Source organism: Pan paniscus, chromosome X, assembly GCF_029289425.2.
Source record: "Pan paniscus chromosome X, NHGRI_mPanPan1-v2.0_pri, whole genome shotgun sequence".
Taxonomy (NCBI): Eukaryota; Metazoa; Chordata; class Mammalia; order Primates; family Hominidae; genus Pan; species Pan paniscus.
The window spans coordinates 113,411,545-113,431,035 of NC_073272.2; positions in this window are offsets into that span (position 1 = coordinate 113,411,545).

Genomic DNA, 19,491 nt, shown 5'->3' on the forward strand with positions numbered 1-19,491 from the left:
TATTTAGGGAATGTCTATAGTTATTTAACAGTTGAAGAAAGGGATCTGTGCTATTGAAACCCTTTCTATTTACATTAATCAGTAAGGCCACCTTGCAAGTATGCTCCCTGCCAAAGATAGAAGAGACATAATTGCAAAATTATGAAAGATTGAGTGCACTGGCACCTGGCAATACATAGATGAGTCTGAAAAGAGAATGAATATTCCCTCAATGGGAAATTTAGTCTGAAACAAAATAATGACAGTCAGCCAACTGAAGGATTTAGACCTACTTAAAGGATATGTTCACCACTTGGAACTGGAATGTAAGGGCCAAGGTTCCTGCAATTATCCAGTGAAGGGGGAAATGAAATCGAAGTTACTGAACTACATTAGTGACATAAAGTATAAGGTGAATGCAGTAAAGCTTTATGTCCATAACCTCTGCAATGCACCAATAACCTACTTTCTGAAATATACTTTATATCGTTCTATTAATGTTGTATTTTTAGTTGATTGGGTAGGCATGATATTCAAGAATAAGTTGTGTAAGACTTAAGGCTTTGAGATAATAAAAATGAGATAATAAAGACTTAAGGCTTTAGAGTAATATTGTGATGTATGAATGAGTACAAATGTGTAAGTGCTTAGAACAATTCCTGACACAGTAAGGGCTTGAGAATAGTATCATGTGTTCATGGGAGCCAGGGCTACTTTATCCCTGCTACAACCCACCAAGACAAGCTCCCCATTCAGGACCCCCAGCTATATTCTACATCTCTTCACAGGAAACAGTAGCTTGTAATAAATAACTTTCACAACACAGGGGAGGTCAAGGAGACTTCGGTAAGGTGGCAACCTCTGAGGCCTTCTCCTTCCAGAATCTTCCAGAATCCCAAACAACAAGTAAGACAGAATCCTCCCTGCCTCCAGGAATTTGCCTCAATCAACCTAACTGCCTCTCTTTTTTCTAAAACTTCAGTCCAGAGAGCAAAGATAGGGATGCATCTGCCTTCCTGCTTCTTGTACCTCCCCTTTCTACTCCCCCTATTCCACTCGGGCTACTAGGAACAAATATTTCCCTTTTCCTTTCTATCTGACCATGACTTCCCTGATGTGAAGCTCTAGTCAAAGTGTCTTTGCCTCCTGGTATGGTAATTGGAAATAAAAGAAATTTAGGAAATCTGCCCATCTCTCTGTCCCTCCCTTCTCTCTCTGACTTTGTCTTTATCTCTTCCTCTCTCCCCAATACCTGTATTTCATAACTACCATATCACAAAAGGGAACACAGGCTTTGACACAAGGAGGGAAATTGCTTCTTCTCAGTAGAATATAAGGATAGACGCACATTTAGGTATGGAGTCAAAATGAGGAAAACATGTCAGGGAGTTACCTTATAAAAGTATCTAAGAACGCAAAATCTGTTGAGAGTAAAGGGAGATGCAGGAGGGTAGTAGGGTTAAGGAGCATGTCCCTATGAATAGCTGACATTAGGAGGAAGTATAGCAACTGACAAGACACTTGTAATGGGTGATTTTTTTAATTTTGTATTTTTAATTATTATGGATACATAATAGTTGTATATATTTATGGGTACATGTGAGGTTTTGATACAGGCATGCAATATATAATGATCAAATCAGGGTAATTGGGATATCTATCACCTGCAACATTTATCATGTTTTTGTGTTAGGAACATTTCCATTCTAACATTCACATTCTACTCTTTTAGTTATTTTAAAATATAAAATAAAGTATCATTGACTATAGTCACCCTATTGTGCTGCCAAACACTAGATCTTATTCCTTCTATCTAACTATACTTTTGTTTTCATTAACACGTTTATAATCCCCCTTCGCAATACCCCTCCCAGCCTCTGGTAACCATCATTCTACCCTCTATCCCCATGAATTCAATTTTTTTTTTTTTTAGCACCCACATATGAGTGAGAACATGCAATATTTGTCCTTCAGTACCTGGATTATTTCACTTAATATAATATCCTCCAGTTCCAGCCATGTTGTTGCAAATGACATAATTCCACTCCTTGTTTTTGGGTGAGTATCATTTAATTGTGTATATGTACCGCTTTTTTTTTTTTTAGTCTATTCCTCCACTGATGCATACTTGGGTTGATTCCATATCTTGGCTATTGTGACTAGTGCTATAATAAACATGTGCATGCAAATATCTCTTTAATATACTGATTTCCTTTTGTTTTGGTATATACCTAGCAGTGGGATTGCTGGATCATGTGGTAGTTCTCTTTTTAGTTTTCAGTAACCTCCATACTCTTTTCCACAGTGGCTATACTAATTTACATTCCCACCAACAGCACATTTTTCCCAAAGGGACCAATGACATACAATGAGGAAAGGACAGTGTCTTCAGTACATGGTGCTGGGAAAACTAGATATCCATATGCAGAAAAATGAAGCCCACCAAGGGCTCCCCTTTCAACATATTGTCATCAGTATCCATTATTGCTTGTCTTTTTAATAAAAGGAATCTTAACTGGGGTGTGATGATAACTCATTATAGTTTTGATTTGTATTTCTGTGATAATTAATGATGTTAAGAATTTTTTCATATATGTCATCTTTCAAAGAATATCTATTCAAATATTTTGCCCATTTTTAAATGGGATTATTTGGGTTTCTTTTCCTGTTGAGTTGTTTGAGCTCCTTATATATTCTGGTCATAAAGCCCTTGTCAAATGGGTAGTTTATTAATATTTTCTGCAATTCTGTGGGTTGTCTGATCACTTGATTGTTTCCTTTCCTATGCAGAAGCTTTTTAGCTTGATATAATCCTGTTTGTCCATTTCTACTTTGTTTACCTGTGCTTTTGAGGTCTTACTCAAGAAATCTTGGCCTAGCCCAATGTCCTGGAGTGCTTCCCCAATGTTTTGTTCTAGTAGTTTCATAGCTCCAGGTCTTAGATGTAAGTGTTTAATCAATTTTGATTTGACTTTTTTATGTATCAAGAGATTGGGATCTAATTTCATTTTTCTGCATATGGATATCTAATTTTCCCAACACCATGTATTGAAGACACTGTCCTTTCCCCATTGTATGTCATTGGTCCTTTTGTGAAAAACAAATTGACTATAAATGCATAGATTTGTTTCTGCGTTCTATATTCTGTTCCATCGGTCTATGTGTCTCTGTTTTTATGCCAGTACCATTATGTTTTGGTTACTATAGCTTTGTAGTATAATTTGAAGTCAGGTAATGTGATACTTCCAGTTTTGTTCTTTTAGCTGAGGATTGTTTCGGTCATTCTGAATCTTTCATAGTTCCATATAAATTTTGCTTTGGGTAGTATGGACATTTTAACAATAATGATTTTTCCAATCCATGAACATGGAATATCTCCTTTTTTGTGTATAGTGTTCAATTTCTTTCATCAATGTTTCATAGTTTTAGTTGTAGAGCTCTTTCACATCTTTGGTTAACTTTATTCTTGGGTATTTTAATTTTTTGTGGCTATTGCAAATGAGATTACTTTTTTGGTTTCTTTTTCAGATTGTTCACTGTTTGCATATAAATATGCTACGGATTTTTGTATGTTGATTTTTTATACTGCAATTTATTGAAATTTTTATCAGTTCTTACAGTTTTTTTGGTGGAGTCAATAGGTTTTTCTAAATAGGAGATTATATCATCTGCAAATAAGGACAGTTTGACTTTTTCCTTTCCAATTTAGATGCCCTTTATATTTTTTAGCTTGTTTTACTGCTCTGGCTGTAACTTCTAGTACTATGTTGAATAAGAGTGGTGAAAGTGATCATTCGTGTCTTGTTCCAGATCTTAGAGGAAAGGCTTTCAGTTTATCCCTATTCAGTATGATACTAGCTGTGAGCTTGTCATATATGGCTTTTATTGTGTTGAGGTATATTCCTTCTATACACAGTTTACAGAGAGATTTTTTTATCATGAAGGGATGTTGAATTTTTAGAATACCTTTTCACCATCTATTGAAGTGATCATATAGTTTTGTCCTTCATTTTGTTAATGGTATGTATCACATTTATACATTTGCATATGTTGAAACATCCTTACATCTCTGAGATGAATCTCACTTGATCATAATGAATGATCTTTTCAATGTGCTGTTGAATTTGGTTTGCTAGCATTTTGCTGACGAATTTTGCATTTATATTTATCAGAGATATTGGCCTATAGATTTCTCCTTTTTTAGATCTGATTTTTGTCTGATTTTGGTATCAGGGTAATATTTGCCTTGTGAAACAAGTTTGGAAGTATTCTCTCCTCCTTCTTGCTCCTTCTAAATTCCTATGTGCAAACTAAAAATTGTGTCAAAATCTTCCTTTTCCTGAAAGAAAACTGCCATCATCAAGAGTTCTGGCACAAAGCTTTTTGTTATCTTTAAGGGCCAGATATTAGTTTATTTTGAGGGTTCCCTAGGAGGGCCGCTGATGTGAGAGAATTTCTTTCCTTACTTCTACCAATTTTAGGTTTTGTTTGCTCTTGCTTTTCTAGTGTTTTCAGAGGCACTGTTGTTTATTTGAAGTTGTTCTACTTTTTTGATGTAGGTATTTATTGCTGTGAGCTCTCTTAATACTGCTTTTGCTGTGTCTCATATGTTTGGTATATTGTGTTTCTATTTTCATTTATTTCAAGAAATTTTTAAATTCTCTTTTCAGTTTTTCATTGATCAGTGATTGTTCAGGAGCATATTATTTAATTTTCATGTGTTTGTATAGTTTCCAAAGTTCTTCTTCTTATTGATTTCTAGTTTTATTTCATTACAGTCAGAAAAGATGCTTTATATGATTTCAATTTCTTGAAATTTTTGAGACTTGTTTTGTAACATAACATATGGTCTTATCCCTGAAAATGATCCATGTGTGAAGAGAAGAATGTGTATTCAGCAGCTGTTAAATAAAATGTTCTGTAAATGTCTATTGGGTCCATTTGGTCTATAGTGAAGACTAAGTTTGATGTTTCTTTGATTTTCTGTGTAGATGATCTGTTCAATGCCAAAAATAGGGGTGTCAAAGTCCCCAGCTATTATTGTATTGGGGTCTCTCTTTTTAGCTCTAATAATATTTGCTTTATATATCTGGATGTTCTAGTGTTTGATGCATACATATTTACAACTGTTATATCCTCTTGCTGAATTTACTCCATTAGCATTATATCATGATCTTCTTTATCTTTTTATACAGATTTTTTCTCAATATTTATTTTATCTAAATATAGCTACTCCTGCTTTTTGTTGGTACCCATTTTCATGGAATATCTTTTTCCAATCCTTCATTTTCAGTCTGTGTTTATTTTTATACATGAAGTGGTTTTCTTGTAGGTAGCATATAATGAGGTCTTGGGTTTTTTTAAATCCATTCAGCCACTCTGTCTTTTGATTGGAGCATTTAGTTCATTTACATTCAATGTTATTATTGATAGGTAAGGACATACTCCTGCCATTTTGTTATCTGTTTTCTGGTTGTTTTGTGAGTCCTCTCGTCCTTTCTCACTTCCTTCCTATCTTTTTTTTTTTTTTTTTTTTAACATGACAGTGATCTCTGGTAGTGTGTTTTAATTTACTGGGACTTTTTTTTTCTTTTCTTTCTTTCTTTTTTTTTTCTTTTTTTTTTTTTTTTTTGAGACAGTCTTACTCTGTTGCCCAAGCTGGAGTGCAGTGGTGCAACTTCAGCTCACTGCAACCTCTGCCTTCCAGGTTCAAGCTACATGCCTCAGCCTTTGGAGTAGCTGGCACTACAGGCGCACACCACCAGACCTGGCTAATTTTTGTATTTTTAGTAAAGAGAGGGTTTCACCATGTTGGCCAGGCTGGTCTGGAACTCCTGGTCGCAAGCAGTCCACCTGCCTCAGCCTCCCAAAGTGCTGGGATTACAGGCTTGAGCCACTGCACTCAGCCAATCCATTGCTTTTTATTTTTTTTATATCTATTATAGGTTTTCATTTTTTGTTTATCATGAGACCTGCAAAGAACATTTTATAGCCAGTTATTTTAAATGGATGAAAACTTAACTCTGATAAAAAGAAAAGCAAGTAAAAAGAAAACTAAAAAACTACATTTTAACACAATCCCTCGACTTTTTGACTTTTTGTTGTTTATCTTTTTATATTGTCAATCTCTTCAAAAATTACTGTAATTATTATTGTTGATAAGTTTGTCTTTTAGTCTTCCTACTAAAGATATGAGTAGTTTACACACTGCAATGACAGTGTTAGAGTATTCTATATTTGTGTGTGTACTTACTTTTACTAGAGATTTTTATACCTGCAGATGATTTCTTTTTGGTCCTTAATTTTCTTTCCTTTCAAATTGAAGCACTCCCTTTAGCATTTCTTGTTAAGACATGTCTGTTGTTTACAAATTCCTTCAGCTTATGTTTCTCTGGGAAAGTCTTTATTTCTCCTTCATTTGTGAAGGGTAATTTTCCTGGATATAATATTCTAGGTTGAAAGTTACTTTCCTTCAGCACTTTGAATATGTCCTCCCACTCCCTCCTGTCCTGTAAGATTTCTTCTGAGAAGTCTGCTTCCATACGTATTGAAGCTCCTTCATATGTAGTTTGCTTCTTTTCTCTTGCTGCTTTTAGGATTCCTTCTGTATCCTTAACTTCTGACAGTTTGATTATTATATGTCTTGTGCTAGTTTTATTTGCGTTGAATCTGCTTGGCATTCTTTGACTTTTTTATACCTGGATATTCTTATCTTTCTTTAGGTTTGGAAAGTTCCCTGTTATTTCTTGGAATAAACTTTCTACTTCATTCTCTCTCTATATATATGTCATGTTTAAGGCCAATAATTCTTAGATTTCCCCTTTAGAGGCAATTTTCTAGATCTTGTAGGCATGCTTCATTTTTTAAAATTATCTTTTCTTCTCTGATTGTGTATTTTCATATAATCTGTCTTCAAGTTCACTAGTTCTTTCTTCTGCTTGATCAGTTCTGGTGTTGGCAGATTGATGCATTTTTCAGTTTGTCCACTGAATTTCTTAGCTCCAGATTTTGTGCTTAATTTTTAAAAATTATTTCTATCTCTTTGTTAAATTTCTCTGATAGAATTCTGAATTTCTTCTCTGCGATATCCTGAGGTTCATTTAGGTTCTTCAAGATGGCTATTTTGAATTCCCTATCTGAGAGATCACATATCTGTTACTCCAGGATTGGTTACTGGTGCCTTATTTAACTCTATTTGGTGTAGTCATGATTTGCTGGATGTTCATGATGTTTTTGAACATTTGTCAATATCTGGGTTTTGAAGAGTTTGGTATTTATTCTAATCTTTGTAGTCTGGGCTTGTTTGTACCCATTCTTGAGAGAGCATTCCAAGAATTCTTAGGGGATTTAGTGCAGTGACCTAAGCCTGTGGACACTGCATCTGTTTCAGCACTAGGGGGAACCCTAAGCCCAGGAACGCTGAAACTCTTGCACACTCCTGATAAACAGCCTTAGTGGACTTGGGGAAGATAAAGCATTCCCTGGCTTACCAGGCAACATCTTGTACTCTCTTCCCTCTCTTTCTTCCAATCAGAATGATCCCCTCTCTGCACTGGGATGCCTGCACTTGAGGGAGGGCTGATGTGGGCACTCATGGCCCCTACAGGGGGCACCACTTCATGTCATCTTCCAGACCTGCAAATTATTGGGGTTTTTCCAAGGGTCATGGTCACTATTGCCTGGCTGCTGGTGATATTTAATCAAAGCCCAAAGCCACTTTAGTCATCAGGTGGTGAATTCTGCCAGGAATGGGAGCACATTACTTTCTGGCCCAGGGTATGTCTAGAAATGCCATTAAGGAGCAAAGGTCTGAAATCAGGGTCTTAAGAAATCTCCTTGGTACTTTGTTTACTGTGGTTGAGTTGGTTCCCAAGTTGCAAGATAAAGTACTCTTCCCTCTCCTTCTCCCAAGTGGAAGGAGTCTGTCCCCAAGCTGCACTGCCTGGAGTTGAGAGACGGTTGACACAGGCACTCCCATGTCTGCCGCAACTGGTGTTGCACAGGGTCCCATCCCAAGTCTGCTGCTTCCGGGACCAGCTCAGCACCAGAGCTTGCCCAAGGACTGCTATCCTTGTGTCTTGACTGCTAGTCAAATTTGCTGATAGCCCCAAACCACTTTAGTCAGCTGGTAGTGAAGGTGGCCATGGCCGGGACCTGGATTCCTCTCAGTGGAGCAGAAGATTCCCCTCTGGCTTAGGGCTTGTCCAGATGCTCCCTCCACGGGCACTGGCAGAATTCTCCCTTGTATTGTGTTCTGTTATGACCAGGGCAGCACTGAGTGCTAATGCAATATCCCACACTCACTTCACTGTCCCCTCCCCAAGCATACAGATTCTCTATCTTGCACCACCTGGGCTTCGGGGAGGGTGGTGTGAGCAATGCAAGCCTTTTTACTCTCTCCAAAGCATATTTCCTTGCTATTATGTTAAAACCAGGTACTATTATTGCTCACCTGATTTTTTCGGTTCTTATAAAGGTGACTTCTTTCATGGACAGTTGTTCAATTTGGTGTTCTTGTAGGGGGGACAATTGCTGGGGGTTTCTATCTGGCCATCTTGCTCTGCCTCCTCCTTTTAACTACAAGGATTTAAAATATATATATATATATGTGTGTGTGTGTGTGTGTGTGTGTGTGTGTAACTGATTAGTTCTAATGTTCTTTTTTATTGTGTTTATATATATATAAACGTACATATATATAAAATTTATTACTTTAGCCATTTTTAAGTGTACAGTTCAGTAGTATTAAGTATATTCATATTATTGTGCCGCCATCGCCACTATGCATCTTCACAACCTTTATGCTCCCAAACTAAAACTTTCTACTCATTGAAAAATATGTCCCCATTCCCTCCTTCCTCCAGCCCCCGTAACCACTACTCCACTTTCTGTCTTTACGAATTTGTCTTCACTAGGTGCTTCATAGAAGAGGGATCATAAATTATTTCTCCTTTTGTTACTAGCTTATTTCACTCAACATAATGCCTTCAAGGTTCATCTATGTTGCAGCATGTGCCAGAATATTATTCCATTTTAAAGCTGAGGAACAGTCTAGTACGTACATACCACATTTTTTGTTTATCTATTCATCTGTTAATGAACATTTGAATTATTTTCATCTTTTGACTGTTGTGAATAATGTTACTATGAATGTGTGTGTGTGTATATATGCATACATATATGTATATATGAATGTTACTGTGTGTATATGTGTATGCATATATGTGTATGTATGCATATACACATATACATATATACATACACACATATGTATGTATACACATATATACACATATATGTATGCATGCACATATATGTATATATGTATGCACATATATACACATATATGTATATATGTATGCACATATACACACATATACGTATATATGTATATACACGTATACATATATATGTATATACACGTATATATATGTATATACACGTATACATATATATGTATATATGTATATACACATACATACACACACACACACACACATACACACACTGTAGCATGACCAATCAGATAGTAGTCAGATAGTGGTCCGACTTTATTCTTTTGTATGTACCTATTCTTTTGTATGTACCGTAGAGACAGAAAGTAGATTAGTGGTTACCAGGGACTGGAGGAAGGAGGGAATGGGGGCTTACTGTTTAACCAGTACAAAGTTTTATTTTGGGAACATAAAAGTTGTGAAGATGGATAGTGGTGATGGTTGCACAGATATAGATAAATAGATAGATCTATAACTATATCTATATCTATATCTATAGATATATAGATCTTTTTGAATCCGGGCTTTCAATTATTTGGGGTAAACCCAGAAGGATAATTGCTGGATCATACAGTAATTGTATGTTTCGTTTATGAGGAACCACCATGCTGTTTACCATAGTGGCTACATTATTTTACAATCCTATCCACAGTGCACAAGGGCTCCAATTTCTCCACATCCTTGCCAACATTTGCCAATTTCCAATGGGTTTTTTGGGTATTTTTATTCATTTATTTTTATAATAACTATACTAATGGGTACGAAATGGAATCTTATTGTGGTTTGGATTTGCATTTCCCTAATGATTAGTGATGTTGCGAATCTTTTCTTGTGTTTATTGGCCATCTGTATAAGATGTACAGATGTTGAATGTTTATTCAAGTCCTTTACCCACTTTTCGATCTGGTTGTTTTTGTTGTTGAGTTGTACAAGTTTTTTTTTGTATATGTTGGATGTTAATCCCTTATTAAATATATGATTTGCAAATATTTTCTTCCATTTCACAGACTGCCCTTTCACTCTGCTGATGGTGTCGTTTGAAACATGGAAGTTTTACATTTTGATAAAGTCCAACTTCCCAGTTTTTTCTTTTCTTCTTATGTTTTCTTCTAAGAGTTTTATAGTTTTATCTACTACATTTAGGTGTTTGATCAATTTTGAGGTTTTTTGGATATAGTGTAAGATAGTAGTCCGACTTTATTCTTTTGTATTTACCTATCCAGTTTTCCCAGCATTGTTTGTCAAAAGGACTATACTTTCCCCACTGAATGTCTCAGTAATCTTGTCAAAAATCATTTGACCCTGTATGTGAGAATTTATTTCTGAGCTCTCTATTCTATTCCACTGGTCTATATGTCTGCCTTTATGACAGTAACACACTGTCTTGATTACTACAGCTTTGTTTATGCTGTTTTCCATAGTGGCTACACTATTTTACAATCCTATCCACAGTGCACAAAGGCTCCAATTTCTCTGCATCCTTGCCAACACTTGCTAATTTCTGGTGGGGGGTATTTGTATTCATTTGCCCATCTTTAATCATGTTCTGTTGAAGTATTCCACTTCTTAAACCTACCCATGAGGCCTATTTTCCCAGGGAAAGAAAAAGTTGATATGACTAGTAGGCCGTTGATCCTCTGACTCTCAAAGCTGGTATCATTAGGCAGGGGCCAGGGGTAGGTGGTAAAACTGCTTCTTTGAAGAGTTCCAAGTAGGAAGTGGAACAGAAGTTTCCTGTCCTTTTTATTCCCTTCAGCTTATCTAATAAACCTCTCCCTCCAGGACTTTTACCCAGAGAAGGGTGATTGGACAAACATCGGACCACCTTTCTCTGTCTCTCTTCCTCTTCTTCCCCCTACAATACATCAAAAATAGATGAAATGTTTTCATTTATTTTCCTGTCTGACTTGGACCTCCATTATATAAAACACTATCATTAAGTCCACTAACTCTATTTCTTGACAGTATCAATAACATTGACAAATTCATATCTTCATCTTGATTTAAAATTTGGGCATGGCTTTATAAATAATGGAATTGTCTGTTTAGGGGTTCACTTGGCTCATACAAATACCACCTCTTTCCCATCCTTCCATTTCCACCCTAAGCAGGAAATGTCCAATTTAAAGGCCATTAGACAAAGCATTCCTGAATGATGCAGAGAAGTGACTGTGACTCTACCTTGGATGGTGATTGAGAAGGCATGTGAAGAAGAATAATACTAATTCTGGACATGGTTAGAGCCTTGAATTGGCTACTGATGATAAAATATCAGATTAGAGGGCTGGGCATGGTGGCTCATGCCTGTAATCTCAGCACTTTGGGAGGCTGAAGTGGAAAGATCACTTGAGCTCAGGAGTTTGAGACCAGCCTGACCAACATGGTGAAACCCCACCTCTACTAAAAATACAAAAATTAGCCGGGTGTGGTGGTGCACACCTGTAATCCCAGCTACTTGGGAGGCTGAGGCAGGAGAATCGCTGGAACCCGGGAAGGGGAAGTTGCAGTGAGCCAAGATTGAGCCACTGCACTCCAGCCTGGGAGACAGAGCAAGACTCCATCAAAAAAAAAAAAAAATCAGATTAGGATATCTACAGATATCCAGTGCTCCATTAAAACTGTCCAAGTCTGAAACTAAATGTGTACATTTTTGTTTTGTGCTCAGTAAATGTTCTTGAAGCATTAACTTGTGAAATAAAATACCCTTGAGAAAATAACATATTATTCATGTGAGTTACTCTCTACTGAGAAGATATGTGGATAGCAGCATAGCCAGAACTTATGACTGTCAATAAATGAGAGGTAGCTGAAAGTCTGGGAAAGACTACAAAACCAGGAACAGTAGACAACAAAGAAAGAACTTGCCAGCTGGAGAGCATCACCAAGCACTGGCCTTCCATGTGGATGGTCAAAGAATCTATTGCTGAATGTTGAAAAGCATCACTTGGACAAATCAACCCAGGAGTCATTGCCATCTGTTTTACTGGAATTTGCTATTCTGCAGAGTTTACCCAGGTTTGCATGAAATATATAAATTTGTACTTTGCAAAATCCTACTCACTGAGTTTTGAAAATCTAAGCCAAAAGCCTTTTTATTTTTATTCTTTTAACTTAAAACTTTACAAAAACATATGCTTCACTTAAAATTTAGTCCTTCTGATTTTGTGAAAGCAAGAATATTTTAGGTGCATATTTTTATTTTTCAACATTTTTCCTCATTTATTATAATAAAAATATTGAGTTGAGGAAAAATATGGTTTATTAACTACTGACAAACATCTCAAGCAAATTATATGCTGGAAGTAGAGTAATAAAGTTAGGTTTTCTTTTTCAAAATATCTGGCACAATTCTAAACTCATAAAAGATCTTAACTGGGCTACCATAAAATGGCCTGCAATGGATTCTAGTGAAATCTAATAAGATACTCAGTTACTAGCTTCATTAAAACACAGTGTGTTCATTATAACCCAATCTGGCAGAAACTCTCATTACTCTGGGTTTGTATTACCTCATGTAATTCTGCTTTTTAAAGTTCTTTTCTTTCCCCTCTCATCCAAACCCCACCACACCCTTGGTGTTACATTATAGCCAATTAACATACTTTAACTGTTTGTAATATATCATGTTTTTATTACTATTCTAAAGGAGTTTGTGTTTTTTCACTTTCTTCATTAGATCATTCAAGTAAGTCTCAAAGACTTGAAATGTTATACTTGATTATATTCAGAGTTTTGAAAAACATGCTGCTCTAAGACTATGAGGTACTACCATTTTGAATCATTATGCCCTCTCTGTGATAAGAATATGATCCAATGCTATCCTATTCTCTGAATTAATCATAAAAATGATGTAAGAGGCTTATATAAAAAAATATGTAATAGACTGTAAGCTTCTTGAGAGTACAGTTATGAGTATATTTCCATAGCAGCTAACATTTATCAGGTGCTTACAACATGTCAGCTACTGGGCTAAGTTGGATTTTTTATCTCACTTAAGATGACAGCTGAACGATATCTCTATTATGCATTCTTTCTCATTTTACAAATGGAAATAAATGAGACCCTGAGGAGCTAACCACTAGCTCAAGGTCACAAACCCAGTAGGTAATGGAAGGAGGAATCCAATCCAGTTATAACTCCAAAATCACCACTCTCTCCACTTTATTGAACTGCTTTGGGTCTTTGTTTCTAAAGAGCCCAGGACAGTGCTTCGCATTGAGTTGGCATTCAAATATTTGTTGACTTTAATGTTGATGGTGCTAATGAGTCACCGACAAATTGTTGCAATTCAACGTTGTTTTATTTCAATGTTGTTCTTTTCAACAGCCACTTTTAGTTGAATTTAACTATTGCTTTATTTTGTTTATTGTCAAAATGATGTATGAGTAGACATAGCTCAAAGGGGACTGAAAAGTAAACATTTACCGTAGCTACAGAGAAGCCAGTCAGGAAGTCAGGGTGTTAAAATGGAATTCGGCAAATAAAGGAAGCTGACAGAATAAGGAAGCAAATAAGAGAAAACAAAACAAACAAAAACTCAAGAAATAAATACAAATGCCTGCACTTCCTCTTCTATTCCCTATTTATTGAATTTGATCCCACCATCATGCCCCATTATACAAGCTAGAAACCTAGGAGGCATCTATGATTCCTCCTTTTTCTTTACCTTCTTTATCCTGTTTAATCACTTACCTATTCTAAATACTGTGTATACTTTTATAATCTGTCCCCTCCTTTTCTCTCCTGCAATCACTGCCTGTTTTGTTTCTTACCCAAATTAAAACCTTTCTAACTAATCTCCCAGCCTTCGGTCTCTTCTCCTCCTTAGGTCCTTTGTCCACACGGTTACAAGAATGACATCTAAAATTCAAAACTTATGATGTCACTCACTCACATCTTTTAAACTCTTTAGTGGCTCTTCACCAACTCAGAATAAAGCTAAAGCTATTCTACCTTTCTTTTTAAGCCATTTCTATGTGTTGCAGATGAGTGAAAACAATTTGGATAATACAGCAAATGCCAAGTTGTGTTTTGTTTTGTTTTGTTTTAGTAAATATTGTAGCATCTGGTGGTAAAAGATATGTGAAAACTACATGTTCTCTCTCCCAAATCTTGGCTATTAGATAGTAGTTACAACAAAATAAAGTATCAAGTTAAATTACATACAATGCACAAATGTTCATTAGAAAGGAGGCAAAAAAAAAAAAAACAACTATATAATCTATTCGATAGCTCTGGGAGATCCCACTCTCTGACCTAAACCCAAAGACTAGTACTTTACATGAAAAGCACATTTTCAAGAAGGCGCAATGTAGGAGTCACTGGTAGGACTAGGGTGCTCTACAGTCAGACTGGGCAGCAGAAGACTGAGAAATTTAGGTACATAAGACCAACGTGGCTCTAGACCCCTAGCTTTTGCTGAACTCTAAAACCTCCTTCATGCAGGAGCAAGTGGGTCTTATACATCATTTCTAACAATTGCCTACCTTAAACACCATTCATTTCAATAACAAAAATTTCTTTCTTATGTTCCTGAAGACAAGTAGACCCTGTGGTGTAGTTTTTGTTAAAGATGACCAATGTTTTCTTTTTCTTTTCATTTCTTTTTTTTTTTTTTTTTTTTTTTTGAGACGGAGTCTCGCTCTGTCGCCCAGGCTGGAGCGCAGTGGCGCGATCTCAGCTCACTGCAAGCTCCGCCTCCCGGGTTCACGCCATTCTCCTGCCTCAGCCTCCCCAGTAGCTGGGACTACAGGCACCCGCCACCACGCCCGGACAATTTTTTTGTATTTTTAGTAGAGACGGGGTTTCACCATGTTAGCCAGGATGGTCTTGATCTCCTGACCTTCGTGATCCACCCACCTCGGCCTCCCAAAGTGCTGGGATTACAGGCGTGAGCCACTGTGCCCAGCCGTTTTTTTGGTTTTTTTTAAGAGACAAGGTCTTACTCTCTCAACCCAGGCTAGAATGCAGTGGCGAGATCATAGCTCACTATAACCTCAAACTCCTGGGCACAAGCGATCTTCCCACCTTTGCTGAAAGTGGCATTTTCAACCTATTCAACCTTACATTTAAATATAAGAAGACATCCTTCTTGCCATGGTGTCAATCAGTGACCCAGACATTCTAGCTCTACTTTGTGTAAACTCATTTAGATGGCATCCAAAGGACTGAGAGAGTTTTGTAGTACTTACTTGGTATGCCATAGCTACTACAATCCTTATTTTGCTTATTTCATAGCTTAAGGTACTGAAAGCAATTATTTGACAGTATTATTATTATTAATTGATATTGATATTCTCCAGAATATTGTTTTTATTTGCAGAAATGAAAAACACTGCAAATATCCAATAATGGAAGTGTTAAGATAAATGCATAAGGTAGAATATTATACACCCATTAAATAACATGCTTTTATTTATTTTTAAGTTATTTTTATGTACTTATTTATTTTTTAGATATGGTATCTCACTTTGTCACCCAGGCTGGAGTGCAGTCATGTGGTCGTAGATCACTGTAGCCTTGAACTCCTGGGCTCAAGCGAACCTCCTGCCTCAGCCTCCTGAGCAGCTGAGACACAGGCACACACCACCATTCCCAGCTAATTTGTTTTAATTTTTTGACAGAGACAGAGTCTCACTATGTTGCCCAGGCTGGTCTCGAACTCCTAGCCTCAAGCCATTCTCTTGCCTTAGCCTTCCAAAAGCACCGGGATTACAGGCATGAGCCACCTTGCCCAGCCACATGATCAATGTTAAGTAATCAATCTTTAAGGTGATAATTCCTGATTATGGTATTCCATGTGTTATTCGACCATCACTGGAATGATGATTGCAATCAAAAGACTTCTAACACTATTTAATTGCCCGTATAACATACAACATACCCACTTTCATAATTTTTAGCTATAAAAACATCCAACTACTTACAGTTTCTTCATTGACTCATCCACAAATGTTTAATTGGTACTTCTTATATGTCAGTCACCATTCTACATCCTGCAAATGCAGCAATAAATGTGGCAGACAAAGCCTGTGTTCTCATGGTGTTTACATTCCTAAGGGGACACAGAATATATATATATCTAGTGATGATAAGATGTATACACCAATAGTCAGATTTCTTTTGATTGCAAGTAATAGAATCCCAAGCAAATTAATTTAGCACACACAAAAAAAGATTTTTAATAGAAGGATAAAGAAAACCAAAAGGTAAGCTGCAAGAACAAGAAGAGTTTGGAAGATTCAGAAACTGGAACTAAAGATGTAGTTGCCCTAAGGACTCATTCTCTCTACATCTTCCCCATCTCTTTTTTCAGTTGTTCTTTACACATTGACTTCATTCTTTCCTATAGTAAATGGTCTCTTTCCAGTTGGAAGGTAAAATGGCCACAGTGGTTCTCAACCAAAGGCAATTTTCACTCCCGGAAAACATCTGAACATGTCTGGAGACATTTTCAGTTGTCATAACTGGGAAGATGCTACTGGCATCTAATGGATAGAGACAGAATGCTGCTAAATATCCTACGATGTTTGGGACAACCGCCTGCAACAAAGAATTATCTTGACCTGAATATTAAGAGTTCCAATGTTGCGAATCCTTGCTCTAGGGGTGATTCAAATCTTACGTCATTCCAGCATAAGAATCCTATAATAATCACTAGTGTATAACAAATATGACAGTAGCAGATATAACACAACAATAATACCAACAATATTTAATAAGTATTTACTATGTGACAGGAAATATTATAAGTCCTTCCATGTATTAACACATTCGTCCTCACAACAGTACTATGATGTAGGTATTATTGTGATCTCCCTGTTTTACAAATAAGAAAACTAAGGTACAGAAAAGTTTAATAGCTTATCTAAGCTTACACAGCCATTAAGTAGTGGAAATTATATTTGAACCCAGGAAGTTTCACTCCAGAGTATATGGTCCTAAACTTTGTGACACCATTTTTCAATTGCTACTTTAGTATAATAAAACCCTAGGAAAAGAATCTGATTGATCTGGCTTGGGTCATATGCCATCCCTTGGATGAACTGCTCCAGCCAGGAGAATGCTATGTAATGATTGGCTTAGTCTGGGTCATATACCCACCCCTATAGTTAACTGGGCTGTGTAATATGCTTAACAGTTCTACGACATAGTTGGAGTGAGGGAAAAATATACTGCTAAAACAAGAAAGAGGGCTGGGGCAGTGGCTCATGCCTGTAATCCCAGCACTTTAGGAGGCTGAAGTGGGTGGATCACCTGAGCTCAGGAGTTTGAGACCAGCCTGGGCAACATGGCAAAATCCAGTCTCTACAAAAAAATACAAAAATTAGCTGGGTGCAGTGGCCTGCGCCTATAGTTCCAGCTACTCGGGAGGCTGAGGCAGGAAGATTGCTTAAACCCAGGAGGCAGAGGTTGCAGTGAGCCTGGATCATGTGATTGCATTCCAGCCTGGGTGACAGAGTGAGATCCTGCCTCAAAAAAACATTTTAAAGGACAAAGAAAACAAAAAAGAAACAAGGGGTATAGGGCAGACAACAACGATTGAACTACCTTTTCCATAATGCTATTTCTCACTTCTGCTCATCTGCTCATACTGTTCTCATTGTTTAGCATGCTCTGCCTCACATTCTCCCACAAGTACACACCTCAGCTTGAGGAACAATATAAGGTAAAACCTCTACTTGGAAACCTTCCATTATCACCCCTTACAAGTTGAGTTATATCCTCTTTTCTCCTATGCCCATAATATCCTGCACATATCTCTTTCATGGTATTGCCCATATAGCATACATCTCTATCTCCCCCACTACACTGTGATTGCCTTTAAAACCATCAATGTGTTGTATTCATCTTTCTATCCCACACGCCTACCCCTGTGTCCACACATATAGTAGGAATCCAATAAATGCTAGTTGACAGAATGGCAGATTTAAAAGTTTCTTGGGAAAAGTCAAAAGCAAGAGTCCTAAGATTAATTGAGTTTCTGTGGTAAGATAGTAAGAAAAAATTCCCAGGTGACGTGGTCTGCCTGCTAGTAATTTAGTTCTTTCAATTGAACAGCCTGCCAAAAACAATGCTTGTATAGTGACTGTATTGTGGAGTAAAGAGAAGTGAGAATTCTGCATTTTTTTTGTAAAATTATGAATCACAGAAGAATAGAGCTGGAAGGGTGCTTAGAGATTATTTAGTCCAGGGCTTGTCATATAAGAACTCTAAAGCCAAAATATTTTATAATAAAGTGCACAGAGTAATGACAATCAACTAAAAATCGATTGAAGACTTCACTATAAGACCTGAAAGTTGTAAAACCCATAGAAGAAAACATAAGGGAAAAGCTTTATGACATCAGTATATCCAGTGATTTCATGGAAATGACATCAAAAGCTCAGGCAACAAAAGTAAAAATGGACAAGGGAGCTACATCAAACTAAAAAAGCTTCTGCACAGTGAAGGAAACAGAGTAAGAAGACAACCTATGGAAAGACAGAAATATTTGCAAACCATACATCTGATAAGGGGCTAATCTCCAAAATATATACGAAACTGCTATGACTTGATAGCAACAACAACAACAAAAAAAACCCACAAAACCCTAATAACTTGATTTTCAAATGGGCTAAGGCCTTGAATGGACATTTCTTTGAAGACATATGAAGAGTCAACAGGTATATGAAGAGATATTCAATGTCACTAATCATCAGGGAAATGCAATCACAACGACATAGAGATATCACTCACACTTACTGACTATCCCTTACCAAAATGCTTGAGGCCAGAACTGTTTCACATTTCAGATGTTTTCAGATTTTGGAATATTTACATATACATAATGATATATGTTGGATATGCAATGTAAGTCTAAACAGAAAATTCACTTATGTTTCATTTACACCTTATATACTTTATACCATAGCCTGAAGGTAATTTTATACAATATTTTAAATAGTTTTGTGCATAAAATGAAGTTTTGACTGCAACCTACCACATAAAGTCAGGTATGGGATTTTCCATTCGTGGTATCATGTCAGTGCTCAAAAAGATTCAGATTTTGGAGCATTTCAGATTTCAGATATTTGGATTAGGGATACTCAATTTGTATTTTTTTTTTTAAGGGCAGTAAGTGTTGGCTGGTTGTGGAGAAATTGGAACCCTTATGTACTGTTGGCAGGAATACAAAATGGTGCAGCCATTGTGAAAATCAATATGGAGACTCCTCAAAAAATTAGAAATAGAATTA